Source organism: Diabrotica virgifera, chromosome 8, assembly GCF_917563875.1.
Source record: "Diabrotica virgifera virgifera chromosome 8, PGI_DIABVI_V3a".
NCBI lineage: Eukaryota > Metazoa > Arthropoda > Insecta > Coleoptera > Chrysomelidae > Diabrotica > Diabrotica virgifera.
Genome location: NC_065450.1, coordinates 87,877,319 through 87,896,187, shown reverse-complemented (window position 1 = coordinate 87,896,187; position 18,869 = coordinate 87,877,319). Strand labels below are relative to the sequence as shown.

General features: G+C 34.7%; 1 protein-coding gene across 1 annotated transcript in view; it reads right to left on the bottom strand.

Moving 5' to 3' along the window:
* Positions 1–12,997: 12,997 nt before the first annotated feature.
* Positions 12,998–18,869, bottom strand: part of LOC126890782 (succinate--hydroxymethylglutarate CoA-transferase-like) — a 91,915-nt gene continuing 86,043 nt past the window's right edge. Inside the window, exon 7 of the mRNA XM_050659974.1 lies at positions 12,998–13,589. The gene's annotated coding sequence lies outside the window, so the exon portion shown is untranslated. The remainder of the gene's footprint in view (positions 13,590–18,869) is intronic.

The window sequence follows — 18,869 nt, the reverse complement described above, 5'->3', positions numbered from 1 at the left end:
TATTTATATCATATGAGGATAATAATTACGTGATTCATAAGTTAATTAAGGTCGAATTATTTACGTGAACCGAGCACGTATATTTCACGTGAATACTAATATATACATTCCCTAAAAGATACGTTAATCAACACGTATTTGCAACGTGAATTTCCCGAAACATTTTATTGCTATTTAAGGTAAATAACACGTCTACTGAAGACGAGTTATTCGCGTAATTTAAAGACGTATTTTCAATGTGACATTCCAACCAAATTTTCACGTGAAATTCACGTAAGCAATTTACGTATATTGGTGACAAATGTACCCAAAATTCACGTAATTAACTCTCGGTCTGTTTGCTGGGATCCCTTTTGATCAATGTTTTATAGGAGCCTTCTTTCAGTCTATTTAAGTACAAGGGTTGTGTAGGATGTCTCCTAGACTAATAAAACAATAACAAATCGTCGGCATCTTCTTCTTACAGCATTTCGAAATCCATATTTTTCTTGTGATAGCCAATATCAACCGTTTGATGCCGTCACGTAACTAAAGTTGCTGCTGCTGACTTCGGAATCAATAAGCCGTCAAATGCTACCGCGGCAGAAACTACCGTCTGCAGTCGCTATCGAAATCGTACCTTTAGAGCGATTTTTTGCATCTGTCTCTAATTTGTTGAAAGTTTTTAACATTGGCCACGGTATTTCCCACAATGTCATCGGCGTATGCTAGTAGTAATTTTGGTCCATTTACTGCCAGTAGTTCTGTTACTTTCTTTAGGATTATATTAAAAAGGAATGGTAACATTACATCTCCTTGTTTCAGGTGACTGTTTATTTCAAATTATTCTGAACGTTTGTTATCTATCGCTACTCTGGACCCACAGCCATTTACACACATTTTAACGTTCTGCCATTGCATTCCACATCTGATCGCTTTTAATGCTGTCTATGCTTGTCGAAAATCGATGAATAGATTATGAATCGTTCTAATGAATTCCCATCCTTTTTCAAGCAACTCTCCAAATGCTGTCTTCACCAACAACAAATTAATCAGTGAATATAGTTATTGGTCGAATTAAATTTATTAGTCGATTATATTTTAATCGTTTCAATACAATTTACACATAGTTTAACGTTCTGCCTTTGCATTCCACATCTGATCACTTTTAATGATGTCTATGATTGTCGAAAATCTGTGAAGAGATTATGAATTCTTCTTCTTCTTAAAGTGCCGTCTCCCCATTGGAGGTTGGCTACTACAATTGCAAACTCTTCTCTGTCTTCAGCTGTTCAAAATTTAGCCCTGTCCATTGCCGGATATTTCTGAGCCACGATAGTCTTTTCCTTCCTAGTCCTCTCCTTCCCTCGATCTTTCCTTTCACTATAAGTTGAGCATATTGGTACTTATTATTTCTCAGTATGTGGCCCAGGTATGATGTTTTTCTGACTTTCACTGCGTTGAAAAGTTCTCTTGCCTTGCCTATTTTATGCAGCACGTCTTCGTTTGAGGTATGCGATGTCCACGAAATTTTAAGAATTCTCCGGTAGATCCACATATCAAAGGCCTCTAACTTATTTATGGTTGATGTTTTAAGGGTCCATAGACCGGGAGATATTATACAGAAGTTCAGCCACGATTTTCTAAGTCCTGCCTTTTGCAATACTGGAAGGGTAGACGATGTACTTACAATCTGTGGAAACATCCACAAATTTCCTGTGACATTTTCCTGTACAAATTAGATTTTCCCAAAAAAAATAAAAATAGGGTTTTGCGATGAATTTCTAAGTCCTGCCATATCCGTAGATAGACAGGATACTATCGATTTTATGAAGAAAATTTTTTGGGCGGGAGGGTTGCAAACGGGGTAACGGATTATACAGGGTGTCCCAGACTAATTTATCCACGCTATATCTCTTAAACGAATAGAGATTTTTGAATGGGACAAAAAGTGTTCTATTCTAATTGTAATACACTTTAATACGGGGTAGAAAAAAATCATCCCCTAAATATTCAGCCCTTAGTTACAACACCTAACTTTAATTTTTTTAATAGCTCCCTGTATATTTTTTTATAGTTTTGGATGTGGTCTTCTATCGTCTATTCAATGCATTTTTTGAAAATAAAATCGGTTCGTAAATAACCAAGAAAATATCAGTTTAGTTTTGTTAATTATGTGTCGCAGACTAATTTATCAAGGCTATATTTCATAAACGAATAGAGATTTTCGAATGGGAAAAAAACTGATCTATTACATTTCTAGAACACTTTAATATGGCGTAGAAAAAAATATCCCCTAAATATTCATCCCTTAGTTACAACCCTTAACTTTATTTTTTTTTTTAAATAGCACCCTGTAAGTTAGGGATGAATATTTAGGGGATGAATTTTTTCTACGCCATATGAAAGTGTATTACAAATGGAATACATCAGTTTTTGTGCCATTCGAAAATCTCTATTCGTTTAAGAAATATAGCCTGGATAAATTAGTCTGTGACACACAATTTAACAAAAATAAACTGATAGTTTCTAGGTTATTTACGAACCGATTTTATTTTAAAAAAATGTGTTAAATAGACGATTAAAGACCACATCCAAAACTATAAAAAATATACAGGGTGCTATTAAAAAAATCAAAGTTAGGGGTTGTAACTAAGGGATGATTACTTAGGGGATGATTTTTTGTACGCCATATTAAAGTGTATTACAAGTAGAATATATCACCTTTTGTCCCATTCGAAAATCTCTATTCGTTTAAGAGATATAGCGTGGGTAAATTAGTCTGGGACACCCTGTATATGTATACAAACATGTAAGGAAAATAATGATATTTTCATGATTTTCTAGGTCCTGCCAACTAAATAAACTAAACATATTTATTTCAAAATGATCAAAAAAAATATTGGCGTGACGTCTCCTAATGTTTAAGTATTCGCGGAGTGCAAGTACTTGGAAGGGGAAACGAGAAACGACCCTGCGCGAGTCGCGGAGAAATATTGCAACTATCTTAAATAATTCATATTGTCAATTGAAATTGTCAAATTGACGTATATTTCATACCTTCTGTCAATGAAGCAGAAAAATTATATATTGCTCCACAATATTGATATGATATGCAATTATTATATAAAGGTAAATTTAATTAATTTTATTTTGCTTGCAGTACTGCATTTTAATAACTAATTTTATTTACTACATACAATTGTTGACGTTTTCATAACATAACCTGAATCTTATTTTTTCTTCTTATTATTTTTTTGGACTATGGCCTTGACAATTATCCAGTAACCAGGACTAATATAATTGGCCAATATAATTAAAAGTGCGAATTTTAGTATAGAGCGTAGAAATAGGGGTCGCTTTGCCGAACTTGCACGGTCCCAATACTGGTCCCTTGGAAAATTCTGCGGAAAATTTTCACCATGATTCCGTGATTTTCTTAGTCCTGCCTTTAAAAACTTATAATACTCAAATACAATCAATACCTTTTCGGTACTCGGCAGGAAGGTTAAACGGTTCTTGTTAGACGGCAGGAGTCCTAGATTTGTAAGAAAATTCGTGAAAAAGTCAACGATTTTCTGAGTCATGCCATTTTGCACATGTTTCAAGAATCTTAATATAAGTCTATTTACAAAGAGGCAGGATGGTTTTATGGTTATTTTGTATACAGGGTGGGGCATTAGTGTGACAAAGTCCAATTACTCGTTTGTCGTAAGATATACGAAAAAAGTTATTTAGGTAAAACATGGGCCACAGATAGGACTATGATTTAACAGTATTTTCTAATATACAGGGCTGCCCGTTTTCCAGGGTGACACAAATTTATGTTTTTTTAAATGGAATACCCTGTATATTTTTACATTTTTTGATTCTACTCGATGTTATCTTTAATAAAATATAGTGTTTTGAAATATTATACGAGGTAGTTTAAAATAGAATTACGTTTTTTTTTGTTAATTTTGTAGGAACATTCACACCCTATACATATTGTTAGTGATTTGATATCCAAACTTCTATTAATTTATGTTTAAACGTTTTTTAATATAGTCTACTATTGTCAGTTATTAATAGTATACCAAAATGTTTAATTTTAGTATACGGGGTTGGTTGAAACTCGGAATGAGTATTTTCTGAGTTTTCTTAAATGGGACTCTTAAATGGGTATTTTAGTATTATAATAAAATGATATTTTATGGTACCTTTTAATTTGTTAGGCATTTTCTATACCATATTTATATATTAATTTCGGCAGTAAATTGATACCGACAGATTACTCAGGTGGTTTTTGGGGTTTCTGAACAAGAATGTCACATTAGAACAGATCTTTACCTAGTGCTCGGGGTGACTAATATACACGCCATATTCTTAAATTTCGAGGCTTTCAGACACTGAAGTGATGCAAGTAGATTACTCAAGGAGTTTTGTGGTTGCTGGACATGAATACGCCATCAGAATCGACCTCCAAAACTCTCTAAATTCGAGATCAGTCACCCTGGGCACCAGGTGCTCCGAGGGTCGGTTGTAATGTCATATTCGTATTCGGCCATCCCAAAAACCCTCGAATAATCTGTTTTCTTTAATTTATTGCCGATATCCCACGAAACTCCAGATGACGTGCCTTAGCAGCAACTCTGGGCACTAGGTGATTCGGAGGTCGGTTCTGCTTGCGTATTCGTAACTCCATAAAATTGACTAAAAATTGACAATTGATGTTGTTCTGAAGCTATTTCCTTGTGGCATTTTTATGATTAATTATTTATATGGGAAATAAGCCACAATTAAAATGAAAAAAATAATTTTATTAACGTTTCGACGCCCAAATCAGGTGCCGTTGTCAAAATACAAAATATTACTAAATAAACAAAAATGTTGTTGCTAAGCAAAAAAATTCTTCTAATAATTTATTTAATCTGACTCATTTATATTGGCAATTTAGACATATATTAGACATTTTAAAGTAGAAGACTTTAAAATGATATTGCCAATATTTATGAGTTGCGTTCCTGGGACGACTTACTGAAAGATAGTTCATTCGATTACATGAAATCAACCCCAACTCAAGAATACCGTCACAAAAAAATTATAGCATGTGATCTGTCTTTAAAATGTATAATATATGTCTAAATTGCCAATATAAATGAGTCAGATTAAATAAATTATTAGAAGAATTTTTTTGCTTAGCAACAACATTTTTGTTTATTTAGTAATATTTTGTATTTTGACAACGGCACCCGATTTGGGCGTCGAAACGTTAATAAAATTATTTTTTTCATTTTAATTGTGGCTTATTTCCCATATAAATAATTGACAATTGATATAATTGACAATTGATATAATTGACATTTGACCTCTGGAAGATAAATAAGTGTACTAGTTTTCGTTTTTCCAAATAAAAGCGTTCTGCAGCTATTTTAAAGATACTAATTACAAGACTTCGATATGCTTCTTCTAGACGAAGCATATCGAAGTAGAGGTCGTCCGCTAACCAGATGGTCTGATGACATCAAACGGATCGACAGAAACTTGATGCAGACAGCACAGGACAGAAATGCATGGAGAAGACTGAGGGAGACCTATATCCAGCATTGGATAGATCCGGGTTGAATTATGACGATGATGAATTACAAGACGCCATCTTTAAAGAGCTCTAGCTTTCCATGGAAGCATTTTTGAACTAGGTGAATTGAGTTAAATTTTCTTAAAATTATCTAAGGAATCTCCGGTTTTCGTTTGTTATGAGAGCTTCTGGACACCCTGTATAATATAATGGGTAGGTCAATTCCCTACTATAGCCAATAAATTGTAAAAATTGTTTATTTACTTTTATTGCGTTTACTTAGATAAAAATATGATATAATCACTTAAAATAAAGATGTTACAGTTTGCTATTAGATTTGAAAAGTGTGTAAAAATTCCGAGACATTATTCAGGAAAATAATATTTAATAGGATACGATTGTTTTAATGATATACAAATTAATTTTTTGTATTATTCATCTTATCCTACCAAGTTGTAAACGGTTTTAGATTAGCGTTTTTTAAGCATGCTCGACATGGTATGACTCAGAAAATTGTGGTGATATGAATATGTTTGTATAACACCCTGAAATAATTTTACAGACACACAATTTAATTTTTTTATACGAAATAACTATACAACCATCCTGCCTCTTTGAAAATAGATTTATATTAACCTTCTTGAGATATGTGCGAAATGGCATGACTTAGAAAATCGTTAATTTTCCACGAATTTTCTTACAAATTTTTTAACTATATACAGGGTGGGGCATTAGTGTGACAAAGTCCAATTACTCGTTTGTCGTAAGAGATACGAAAAAAAGTTATTTAGGTAAAAGTTGGGGCACACATAATACCATAATTTAAAAATATTTTCAAATATACAGGGTCGTCCGTATTGACAGGGTGACACAAACTTATGTTTTTTTTAATAGAACACCCTATATATTTTTACATTTTTGGATTCTCCTCGATGTTTCATTTCTTAAAATATATAGTTTTGTAATATTATACGAGGTAGTTTAAAAGTTAATTACGTTTTTTTGTTAATTTCGTAGCAAAATCTACACCCTGTAGAATTTTAGTGATTTGACATCAAATTTTTATTTTATGTTCAAACGATTTTTAATATAGTCTACTATTGTTAAACATTAACAGTATAGCGAAATGTGTAATTTTAGTATACAGGGTGGGTCTAAACTCGGAATGAGTATTTTCTGAGTTTTCTTAAATGGAACACCGTGTATTTAAGTATTGTAACGAAATGATATTTTATGGTACTTTTTTATTTCTTAAGCATTCCCTATACCTAAGTGCTTTAATTTGTAAGTTATTCGTGATTCTTTAAGCCAAATATTAATTGTAAGAAAAATTACGTGAAATTTTATTAGGTGGCTGTGAAAATATTTAATCAAAAATAATTTTTGGAAAAGAAAATACATCATAATCTAGCATGATCCTTAATTTATTACTATTGGATGAGATATCCAAATAAATTCGTAGTTAAGGTTGTTGGTGCGCAAAATATTAATAAAAACATACAATATTATACCTAGTCGGCTATGACACTAAATTTCCTTAAAAATTTGACATTATACTATTTTTATAGATCCAGTTGCTTTGCTACCATTACTAATATGTATTTTTCTTATGAGAAACTGAATAATAAGATTTTGGTGCTAGTGGAATATAACAAAAATATGCTACTAGCAATAAGAATTTTTCATCAGAAATTCCCTGATAGAGGACAACTAAGAAGAGAAACGTTTAAAAATATACTAGAACGGTTTCAACGGACTGATCACCTAGATTATGATAAATCTGCTCGAATAAAAACTATTGTAAGTGAAGAAAACAGCAATTAAATGTAATCCTTAGTGTCACTGAGGATCTGCATATTAGTACAATCGTTCTTACAATCTAAGTATCTAGTCTGTTGAAACCGTTTTAGTATACTTTCAAAAGTTTCTCTTTTTGGTTGTCGTCTATCAGGAAATTGCTGATGATAAATTTTTATTGCAAGTAGCTCATTTTTGTTATACTCTCCTTAGCACAAAGACATTTTAATCCGTTCCTCATTAGAAAAATTAATATTAGTAATGGTATCAAATCAACTGGAACTATATAAATAGTATAATGTCAAATGTTTAAGCAAATTTTGTGACAGCCAACTAGGCAGAATTTTGTATGTTTGATTCATATTTTAAGCACCAACAACCGTAACTACGAATGTATTTGGATATCTCAACCAATATTAATAAATTAAGGATCAGGCTAGATTATTATGTATTTTTTTTCGAAAAATTACTTTTGATTGGATATTTTCACGGCTACTTAATGAAAACTCAGAAAATACTCATTCCGAGTTTCGACCCACCCTGTATACTTAACTTAAACATTTCGCTATATTATTAATGATTAACAGTAGTAGACTATACTAAAAATCGTTTGAATGTAAATAGAAAATTTTATGTCAAATCACTACAATTCTACAGGGTGTAGATTTTGCTACGAAATTAACAAAAAATCGTAATTAACTTTTAAACTACCTCGTGTAATATTACAAAACCATATATTTTAAGAAAGGAAACATCGAGGAGAATTCAAAAATATAAAAATATACAGGGTGTTCCATTTAAAAAAACATAAGTTTGTGTCACCCTGTCAATACGGATGCCCCTGTATATTTGAAATTATTTTTAAAATATGGTACTATGTGTGCCCCAATTTTTACCCAAATAACTTTTTTTCGTATTTCTTACGACAAACGAGTAATTGGACTTTGTCACACTAATGCCCCACCCTGTATAGTAAAAAAGGTGTAACTAAACATCCTGCCATTTTGAATAATGTCTACTGAAATTATTTATTTTATAACAAAATTTATTTTATAACTTTTGAAAATCACGGAACCAGAGTGAAAATTTTATACAGAATTTTCCAAGAAACAAGTGCAGTTAAACATTAGGTGACGTCATGCCAACATTTTTTTTTGGTTATTTTGAAATAAATATGATTAATTTATTAAGTTGGCAGGACTTAAAAAATTATGAAAATTTCATTATTTTCATTACATTTTTGTATATCTGTATACTCCCTTAGTCATTTTGCAACCGTCCTGCCCAAAAAATTTTCTTCATAAAATAGATAGTATCCTGTTATTCTATGGATATGACAGGACTTAAAAATTCATCGCAACTCCCAACTTTTTTTTCATGGAAAATCTAATTTTCACAGGAAACCCGTGGATTTTTCCACAAATTGTAAGTACCTTCTCTAACTTTCCAGTATTGCAAAGGGCAGGACTTAGAAAATCGTGGTTGAACTTCTGTTAATATCTCCCGGTTTACCATGTCTCAACTTCGTAGAGAGGAGTCGACCAGACGTAGCATTTGGATAAACGTAGTCGAATTTCGAGATTTATTCGAGAATCACAAAGCAGTTTTTTGATTTTTTCGAAAGATTTTCTGGTCTGTTCTATTCTCGATCTTATTTCTAGATCAGGATTTAAGCTGCTATCGATCCAACATCCCAAGTACTTAAATCTATTGACTTGTTCTAAAATGTGCCCATTTATTGTGCAAGGTTGAGGTACGTTTTGTTTTTTTCGTATTGACATCACTTTGGTTTTTTAAATGTTTATTTTCATACCAAACTGCTCACAGGTCGAGTTGGTCTTGTCGATGAGTCGTTGTAGACCCAAGTCGGAATCCGCGATCAACACCGTATCCAGATTAGGAATAGTTCTAATGAATTCCCATCCTTTTCAAGCAACTGTCCAAATGCCGGCTTCACCAACAACAAATAAATCAGTGAATAGTTATTGGTCGAATTAAATTTATTAGTCGATTATATTTTTATCGTTTCAATACAATTTTTATAATTTAAAGTTAAACCGAAGAATTTTCTTTGTTGTAGATATTTAAAGCGAGATTAACTTGTCAGTTTATTCGAAGAGTACATTTGACAAATAAATAAAATAAGTCTTATATTTTTGACGTTGGTGAATCGTTGATGTGTCAGTTTTATTGGTCGAATAACTTTGTACCTCCAATAAACTACTATTCATAGTTGGTGAAACCGGCCATTAGGGACGGTTCCACCAACAACAAATAAATCAATGAATAGTCAGTTATTCGTGGAATAAAATTTATTAGTCGATTATATTTTTATTGTGTTTCAATATAACTTTGATAATTTAAAGTTGAACTGGCGAATTTTCTTTGTTATATATTTAAAGCGAAATTAACTTGTCAATTTATTCGAAGAGGAAATACTTATTTGATAAATAAATAAATAAAATGATATTTGACGTTAGTGAAACGTAGATCTATAAGTTTATTGGTCGAATAACTTTATTCATCGAATAAACTATTTGTCGTTGGTGAAACCGACCATTAGAGTAAAAATATAATCTATGGTCGATCTATTTTTTCTGAATCCGGTTTGATATTAGTCCGAATTTTTTTACAAAATGTGTTAGCTAACAGGATGTCCGAAGAGTTTGTTGGCAGTAGGCAGATGCGTCTATTATTACGTAGTTTATTTTATGGTTATCTAACCACAGTTAAATGCAGCGACCCAGTTTTTGTCAGAGGAGGATACTTACTTACTTACTTTCCGTGTCCGGAACACCAACAACTTTAAATTATGTATTTCCAATGGTTGGCCACACAGATGGCCCTGTCATTTGCTATAATTATGTAAGTCTTCTTTTGTGCAGGTCTCTCTCATCTCTGCGCATGATAGTAGATGCCGGCTGGTCTGAACCGCGCCACAGTCGCAGGTATCGTCCTCCTGGTATCCCCATTTTTCAGGTTACTAGCACAACGTGAAACGCAGGTTTTTAGTCTGTTTAGCGCTTTCCAAGTCGGATACGGTAAATTGTGTCCAGCAGCCACTTCCTCTGAGGGAGGAAAATGTGTCGCGGTAGCTGACGCTTGCCATAGGTGTATTCGGCCCGTCTCTGTCTCTTCGGGGATGGATCTTGATGTTTTCAGGAAGCTTTTCCGAGATCTTAGTCTGCTTGGCTGAGATTGGTGGTCATATAAGGGGTGTCTTCGGTCCGTCTCCTGCTTTTTCCTTTCTACCTCTGACGTGACCTTCCTCCTGATAGGTGGTGGAGCAATCCCAGCTATGGGGTATACCTCTTCGATAGGTGTCGGTTTCAGGCAATCCGATATTATACGAACCGTTTCATTTAGAGCAGAATGCTAAGGCAGAAGTGCGGAGAGTGTGTGGTTGTGCTCCCCATTTTGTATTAGTTAGCTTGCGGGTGATATTATTTCTGGCACTTATGTACTTTCTTCTTGACATCTTGACAGTGGTATCGGTAAGACAGAGTTCTATCCAGACGGATGCCAAGGTATTTTGACTTCTCGTTGTGTTCCAGCATCTGACCACGCCATTCCACCTCCAGCGGCCTTCGGGCATGCTTGTTTCTAAGGTGGAAAGCACATACCTGGGTTTTTGTGGGATTGGGTTTCAGATGGTTCTTATCGTAGTATATTTCACTTTGACTTCATTGAAGGTTCTTCCCTGAGCTGCCACAGCTGTATCATCAGCGTAAATAAATTGCCTTGTTCGTTGGTGTAAATGTATAGAATCGGCGCGAGGACACTTCCCTGTGGTAGCCCATTTTTTTGGTCCCTCCACCGACTGTTCTTGGACTGGAGCGTTACGTAGAAGCGTCTATTCTGGAGGAGACATTTCACTAACCTTGTTAGTCGGAAATCTTTTGTAGTTTCGTAGAGTTTTGCGAGTAGCCGTTGAGGGTTAACGGTGTCATAGGCGGCAGTAAGGTCTATGAACGCTACTCCTGTTATTTCTTTCCGGGTCTGAATCCTGCTGTTTCTGCAATAATTTTAGTCTCCACATATTCAGCGATCCGGTTCAGTATCATTCTTTCAAATGCCTTAAAAAAGTGGCACAAAAGAGAGACAGGTCTAAAACTCATTGTATCCGCCGGATACTTCCCTGGTTTTAAGAGGGCTACCACTCTAGCTTCCTCCAGATTTTGGGGATTTGTAATGTACGGATGCAGCAAATCATCATTTTTACGAGACACTCTACGGTTTTTAGTCCAAAGTTCTTTATTTGTTCTGTTCGTATGTCGTCCAGGCCAGCCGCTTTATTATCTTTCATTTGGTGGATCGCGCCTCTCATCCCCTCTAGACAAAAAGAGGTACCTAGAACATCTCTTTCTTCGTCGATATTCCGTTGAGCTCTCACCTTGTTCTTTCTTGATGTCGTCTTACCGTTCATTAGAAGACGATGGGCTATCTGATCGGGTGTGACTTCTCTCATGTTGACTGCCGGAGCAGCGGGATCGTTGCCAAGATTCCAAATCAGCTTCCAGGCACGTTGGCGGATATCGCATGTAATATTTCCTCCCCAGCCTGTATTGTTGCTTCCGAAAAGAGGTCTTCATATAGCTGTCCATATCTTTTAAGTAGGGGTTTAGATTCTTCATTGAGCCCCGCTATGTAGTCAGTTCGACAACCTCTAGGGATAAGTTTCCGTGATACTTGCTTTACGATTTCTACAAATTTATCGTATGAATCAGGGCAAGGTTCTAGCTGGGAAACTTCTTGATCCAATGCTTCAAAGAATTTTTCCCATTTTGCTTTAGTAAAGTTGAACCTTTTCTTGAAAGGAACAATTTCGTATCTGATTGCCGCGCTGGAAAGACAAATTATTGGCCTGTGCTGTGTCTTTGGGAGGGCGCTTCCAACGATTTTTGTCACCTGGTCTCCAATTCTGTCGCTGACAAATATATTGTCTGGGTTGTAACCTCTGCGCCATCTTCCGCTGTTGAACGATACAGGCTGCTTTGGATCGTAAATAAGTTTTAGGCTCATGCTTTCAGCCCATTTTTCTAGTTCTTCGCGATTGGAATCTGTTTCGTTATAACCCCACGCGAGACACTGTGACAGTGGAAGTCACCCTGTACGAATTTGATTTGCTGTGATTGAAAGTTACTTGGTTCCTCAAAAGCAAAGTCGGCGTTTGGTGGTTTGTAGATTGACGTTACTGTACAGGAGTTTATCTCCACTGTGAGGATCTCGATGTCATTTTGATCTGTTAGAGATGTGGAAGCTACGTCGACATCTGGTCTGACGAAGACTGTGCTACCATATTGGTCGTGTGGTCTCTCCAGTATAAGCTTCATACCCCGAATCCTTGGTCTGCGGCTTGCAGTACCTCTATGGGTTTCTTGAACCAGTAGAACATCGACACCATGTTCTCTGCACATATTAGACAATAGGTCTTCTTTATCTGCTGATAATCCTTCAATATTAATTGAGGTCGTCATCAAAAATTGCCTTGATAAAGACCGTTTTGATTCCGATTGCATCTGTGTTGTTGGTGCACCGGTGTTGAAAGGATTAGCCGACATTACTCGTTTCCAGATTGTATTCACAAGTGATCGCAATCTACGTGGAGGCTCCTTTCATGTCCCTCAGAGGAGGTTAAGGAATAAGTTAATAATAAAAACACTATTTTACGTTTCACTTAAATCTTATTGCTTATTATTAGGATAAATATTACTTATATTCCTAATTTAACAATAATTATATCATCACATTGGTTTATCTCCTCTCGTCTTACTACTTAAGAGTTTTTCATTGAACATTAACATTTGAAGAGGTTTAAATTGGTAAACATTTGATATATTGGTATATTATTGAAAAAACATTAAAAATACAGTAAACTTTTTAAGTGAACTCTTTGTGTTTGATAGCAAAACGCATTTATAATGTCAGACACATACATATAATAATTAATTAATAGTGCAAGTTATTTAATTTAAATGGATACTTATAGTCATTGATCTTGAAAAAGTAAATAACAATGTCGATTAGGGCTTAACTGTTACAAACAGACAAATTACAGCCGGTATACAAGATCAAATGATATACCTCTACAATAGGTTAAAAATGGAATTCAAACTGGAAATACATCAGAACATTGAAATACTTTATACTATCAATCACTAAAAATTCTACTATAGTTAAGAATGTAAGGTAACAGTGTTGGTAGAGTCTTTCCAAATTTATTCGTCTACGTAGAATGTGCGGAGTACAGTTGATTCTGAAAACATAAAATTACTTAATTAATCAGATTTTTTTAATGGCATGGACTATATGTCAGTCATAACATGAATATTAAGAAGAATATACAGTGGAACCTCGATAACTCGGATTAATCGGGACCGCGACCGATCCGGGTTATCGAAAATCCGAGATAGCCGGAGAATATGGTAAAAATTAATAAAATACGGTATACTTACAGATAAACTCCGTTAGAATTGAAATAACATGAAATATATTTATAAATATGCACAGTATTACCTACTCATTAAAATTACTAAAAAAAACACCAAACCCAAACGTAAGCAAATGGAAGCGAACAATACAAGACACACAATACTAAAGACCATTGTTTATAAAATAATTTTTTAAATAGTCTTTCCTAAACAATGCTGACAGTTTGAAATAAAAAGGAATAGATACTACAGACAGGTGGCTGTTGTTTCAGTGGCGTGTGCTATGAGTCATTTTTAATATCGTATAGTTCAAATTACACACATAAGTACACATTATCTCTCAAATATTATATTACATACATTTTTATTGTTGAAAGGTTTGTCTGATAATTAACTATTTTGATTGGAAATAAGCCACAATTAAATTGAAAAATACAAAATATTGAAAATCAAAATGTTTATCTGATGAAAATCGGTCCGGGTTAGCCGGACTTCCGGGTTATCGGGGGCCGACTTATCGGGGTTCCACTGTACATTTAAAGACCGTAAAGTCCATAAAATATCAATAATGAAGAAAAGGTAGTTCAGTTGAGATGTAATTTAAGTACTGAAATTAAAAAGATGATAATAAGCTGAGGTAAACTAATAATTATAGCTTCCTTTCAACATCATAGGTGTGTTCAAAACCGATCTAGAATAGTAGACATTTATAGAGTACACGTTATCTATTCGTTAATAATAGCCGACTATATGCAATGCATCATTTTAATATAGTGTTTAACAATGTCTTACTCCTGTGAAAATCATTACGGAACTTTATTCCGATAAATGGAATGGTTGATGGCGAAACTTCAGGTCCTTGCGGGCACAAAGGTTCATTTGGAAAAAAACTGGAATCCTGCGAAAATCTTCCAGTAAGAAGGTCAAAAATAATAGAATCAAATCTACCATAGCTGGATCGCAACGGGTCTGATTGATCAACAGTATTTGTTGGACATAGTGCAATCAATTGAAACTGGAAATGTACTTATTTGCTTCTTTGGCCTCAAGAAATCCATGGAAACTGTCACATGCTAAATAGCTTACAATAGCTAACCGAATTATGAGGCTTTACGTAGCAACTGAAGTTCTAGAAGAAAGTCTTTGTCTGTTATTCCAACGAATTTTATTCCGATAAATGGAATTGTTGATGGCTAAACTTCAGGTCCCTGCGAGCACAAAGGTTCAATTCGGAAAAAACTGGAATCCTGCGAAAAACTTCCAGTAAGAAAGTATAAAGAATATAATCAGATCTACCATAGCTGGATCGTAACGGGTCTGATTTAAGTACGGATCAACAGTATTTGTTGGACATAGTGCACTCAGTTGAAACTGGAAATGTATCTGCTTCTTTTGCCTCAAGAAATCCATGGAAACGAATTGAGGCTTCACGTAGCAACTGAAGTTCCAGATGAAAGTCTTTGTCTGTTGGCAACTTATATATCCAAAGTCTATGCCCCCTTTTGGTTCAGAGTGAAACTTCGACCATCAAGACGGATCAAGACACTTACTACAGTTAATCAAATCATGTAGCACACTACCTGAAATCGTTCAAAAAATTATATATCCCGTTACCCAATGTAATTTTCGCTCATCCAGAGCTTACGAATATTGTTGTCAATGCTTACGAATGAAGATCTGAAAGAGAAATAAACGTACTCTAAAGGCGATGAGTGAAGGTAGACAAACGACACGGGAGTTTAATATCACTGAGCTACGTTTTGATGCCGAACATTATTCGGAGAATGATTATCTTGGTACAAAGTAAGTGCTACTGAACCACCAATGATAATGAAGATGGATATGAAACTCGATTTAATATCTCCTATAAATACTTAGGATTTTCCAATATTACCTTATAATAAAAATTAGCTAAGAGGCGGAAAGTTCATATTATACGAGCCCCTTCCCATTTCAGTTGGCCCACCTTTGGAATTTGCAGTTTATGGCAATTACCACAAACAAATGATAATCCACATATTTTTATAAGTTCCCATATTAATTATTATTGCCTTTTTTATTAATATTTATTGAAACCATTACTCTTGTGATCTTTTTATTTATTTCAAACAATAATAATAAAAAATCGCTAAATCGTGGCCTTTGCATCACTTACATCAACGTACATTGATTTTTTTCATAATTATCTTAAAATCAGAGCTAGCTGTGCAAAATTATATCAAAACAGTTATCAATAATTAATGTCAAATAGATTTTGTAATATTATAAAGCCTACTACCGTTTGTCGAGATAGAATTATCAATGGGAATAAGTGGAGATAAAGTGATGGATGAAAACATATTTGTTCAATCATCAATAGATTTTTGAATTCTGGAAAATCCAATTCGGAAATCGCGAATATGCTTCAATTGTCACAGTATAGTGTAAGAAATATAGTTTTGTTTTTTTTTAACATCCGGTTTATTTACAATCTGTAATAATGATTACAATAAGTAAATTGTTTAACAATTAAAAGAGACTTGCAGGAGACTGTCCAGTGACAATAACCTATAAAATCATAATTTTAGTACTTAACAAAATTATTTGTGACTAATAAATAAAACCCTATAAATAAAACTCTATAATAAATAAAATATTTTTGAAAATTTAAAATTTAAAATCTTGTTCGTAGATCGCTTGGAGTGTGGCGCTTTAGCCTTCTGTTTGCCTGGGGTCTCATTAGGTTCTTCGCTAGCCTGTTGGGGTGGTTTTGTAGTCGGATGTCGTATTTTTGGGCGTAACTGGCAATTTCTTCTTTGACAGTCTTCATTTGGAGATCACGATTGATGTGTTCATTGGGCATGTACCACGGTACATTTGTGATAATGCGCAAGATTTTCGATTGGAATCTCTCCAGGATGTCGATATTGGATCTCGACGCAGATCCCCACAGTTGGATACCATAGCTCCATATTGGCTTAATTACTGCCTTGTATACTAAAATTTTATTGTACAAACTCAGTTGTGACCTTTTTCCTATCAGCCAGTACATTTTATTGAGTTTCAGACCCAACTGTTTTCTTTTCGTGAATATGTGTTTCTTCCACGTTAATCTGCGGTCCAAGTGCATACCTAGGTATTTTACGTCATCCTTTTGTTGTAGTACTTGATTATTTATTGAGACTGTTGGGCACGTATCTTTTCGATTAGTGAACGTTATATGTACTGACTTGCTTTCGTTTACTTTAATTCGCCATGTTTGTAACCAGATATTTATTATTATTATTATTATTATTATTATTATACATAAACAAGGGCAGAGGGACAAGTCCCTATTATGCCCAAAAACAAAGAAATTACATAAGTAACCTACTAGTAAATACAATAAAAAAAACAACAACAACAAAAAAAAAGATACAATTTGGGTTTACATAAAAAAATATTTTAACTATAATAGAAAACTGTCAAGTCTGTTTTTAAATGTGTTGGTAGAGGGGGCTGAGACAATGCTATCATCCAGGTTATTCCAAATATCGAAAACTCTATTTGGTAAAAAATTCTGTCTTGGTCTCGTACAAAAGTTCTCTTTTTTCAGTTTAAATTGGTGACCTCTAAGGCGTTCATCTTGATTGATTGTAAAAATTTCGTCGAGATTTCCGAAATTAAATTTTAATATTTTAAATGTGGTTATTAAGTCGCCGCGTTGTCGGCGAAGTCCAAAAGAAGTTAGGTGGGCCATACTGAGCCTTTCTTCATAGGAAGGTCTTCTCAGTCCCAATGGAATTCGAGTGGCTTTTCTTTGGACGTTTTCCAACAAAATTTTGTCTCGAACCAAATCAGGATACCACGTTGGGCCAGCATATTCAAGAATCGGTCTTATGTAAATAGTGTAAAGTTTACAGAATGACTGCATTGAAGCTCTCGAAAAACACCTCCGAATAAGATATAGTCTGGAGTTTGCACGTTTACAAATAGACTGAATATGGTCGGACCACGTTAGGCTGCTGTTTACAATAACACCGAGGTCGTTATACGAGAACACTGAATCTAATGGTTGTCCGTTAACGAAGTACGGCACAAGTGGATTGTTTTTACCAATTCTAAGCACTACACATTTTTCTGTGTTTAAGGGTAGTAACCATTGGGAACACCAAGTAAAAATAGAGTCCAAGTCTCTTTGGAGGGTTAACTGGTTTGTGATAGGATTGGCATATATTTTTGTGTCATCAGCATATAACGATATTTTACTTGAAACATAGGAAGGAACATCGCTGGTATAAACCGTAAAAAGCAGAGGTCCAAGGACAGAACCCTGCGGCACTCCACTTTCCACTAACCTGTCCTGTGAGAAAGATTCGCCAACTCTAACTTTGTAATGTCGATCTGTCAGGAAATCATCAATCCAACATAATAAAGTACCGCGAACTCCGAAATGTTCTAGCTTATGTAGAAGTCTGCGCTTAGGAACACGGTCAAAGGCTTTAGAGAAATCTAGATAAACAACGTCGACCGGCTGTGAACTGTTAATAGATGACGTCGAGATTTGTCTGGAGCAGTTGCGAGGCGATGTACGGGTTTGAGTGAGCTGCAATGATTGCTGTGTCATCTGCATATGTGGCTGTGATGATGTTTTGGCTTGTAGGAAGATCTGCTGTGTAGAGTAGGTAGAGAACTGGTCCAAGGACACTACCCTGAGGTACTCCAGCTTTGATTGGATGTAAGTTAGTGCACTGATCTTTAACTTTTACAAGGAAATGGCGGTCGGAGAGATAGGACTTGAGGATTAGAAAGTAGTTGAGAGGAAGGACTTTTCTTATTTTGTATAGCAAGCCAGTGTGCCAGACTTTATCAAAAGCCTGCGAGACATCCAAAAAGGCTGCAGAGCAGTATTGCTTCTTTTCTAAGGCTTTGTTTATGGAATCGCAGACTCCGATGAATTTGCTCGGTGGTAGCATGTTGTTGTCTAAATCCAAACTGGTGGTTGGGTATTAGCTGCTTTTCCACGAGGATTGGCTGTAATCTGTCTAGTAAGAGTTTTTCAAAAACCTTTGACATCACTGAAAGTATACTGATAGGTCTATAGGACTTAACTTCTTCTACAGGCTTGCCTGGTTTGGGTATTAAGA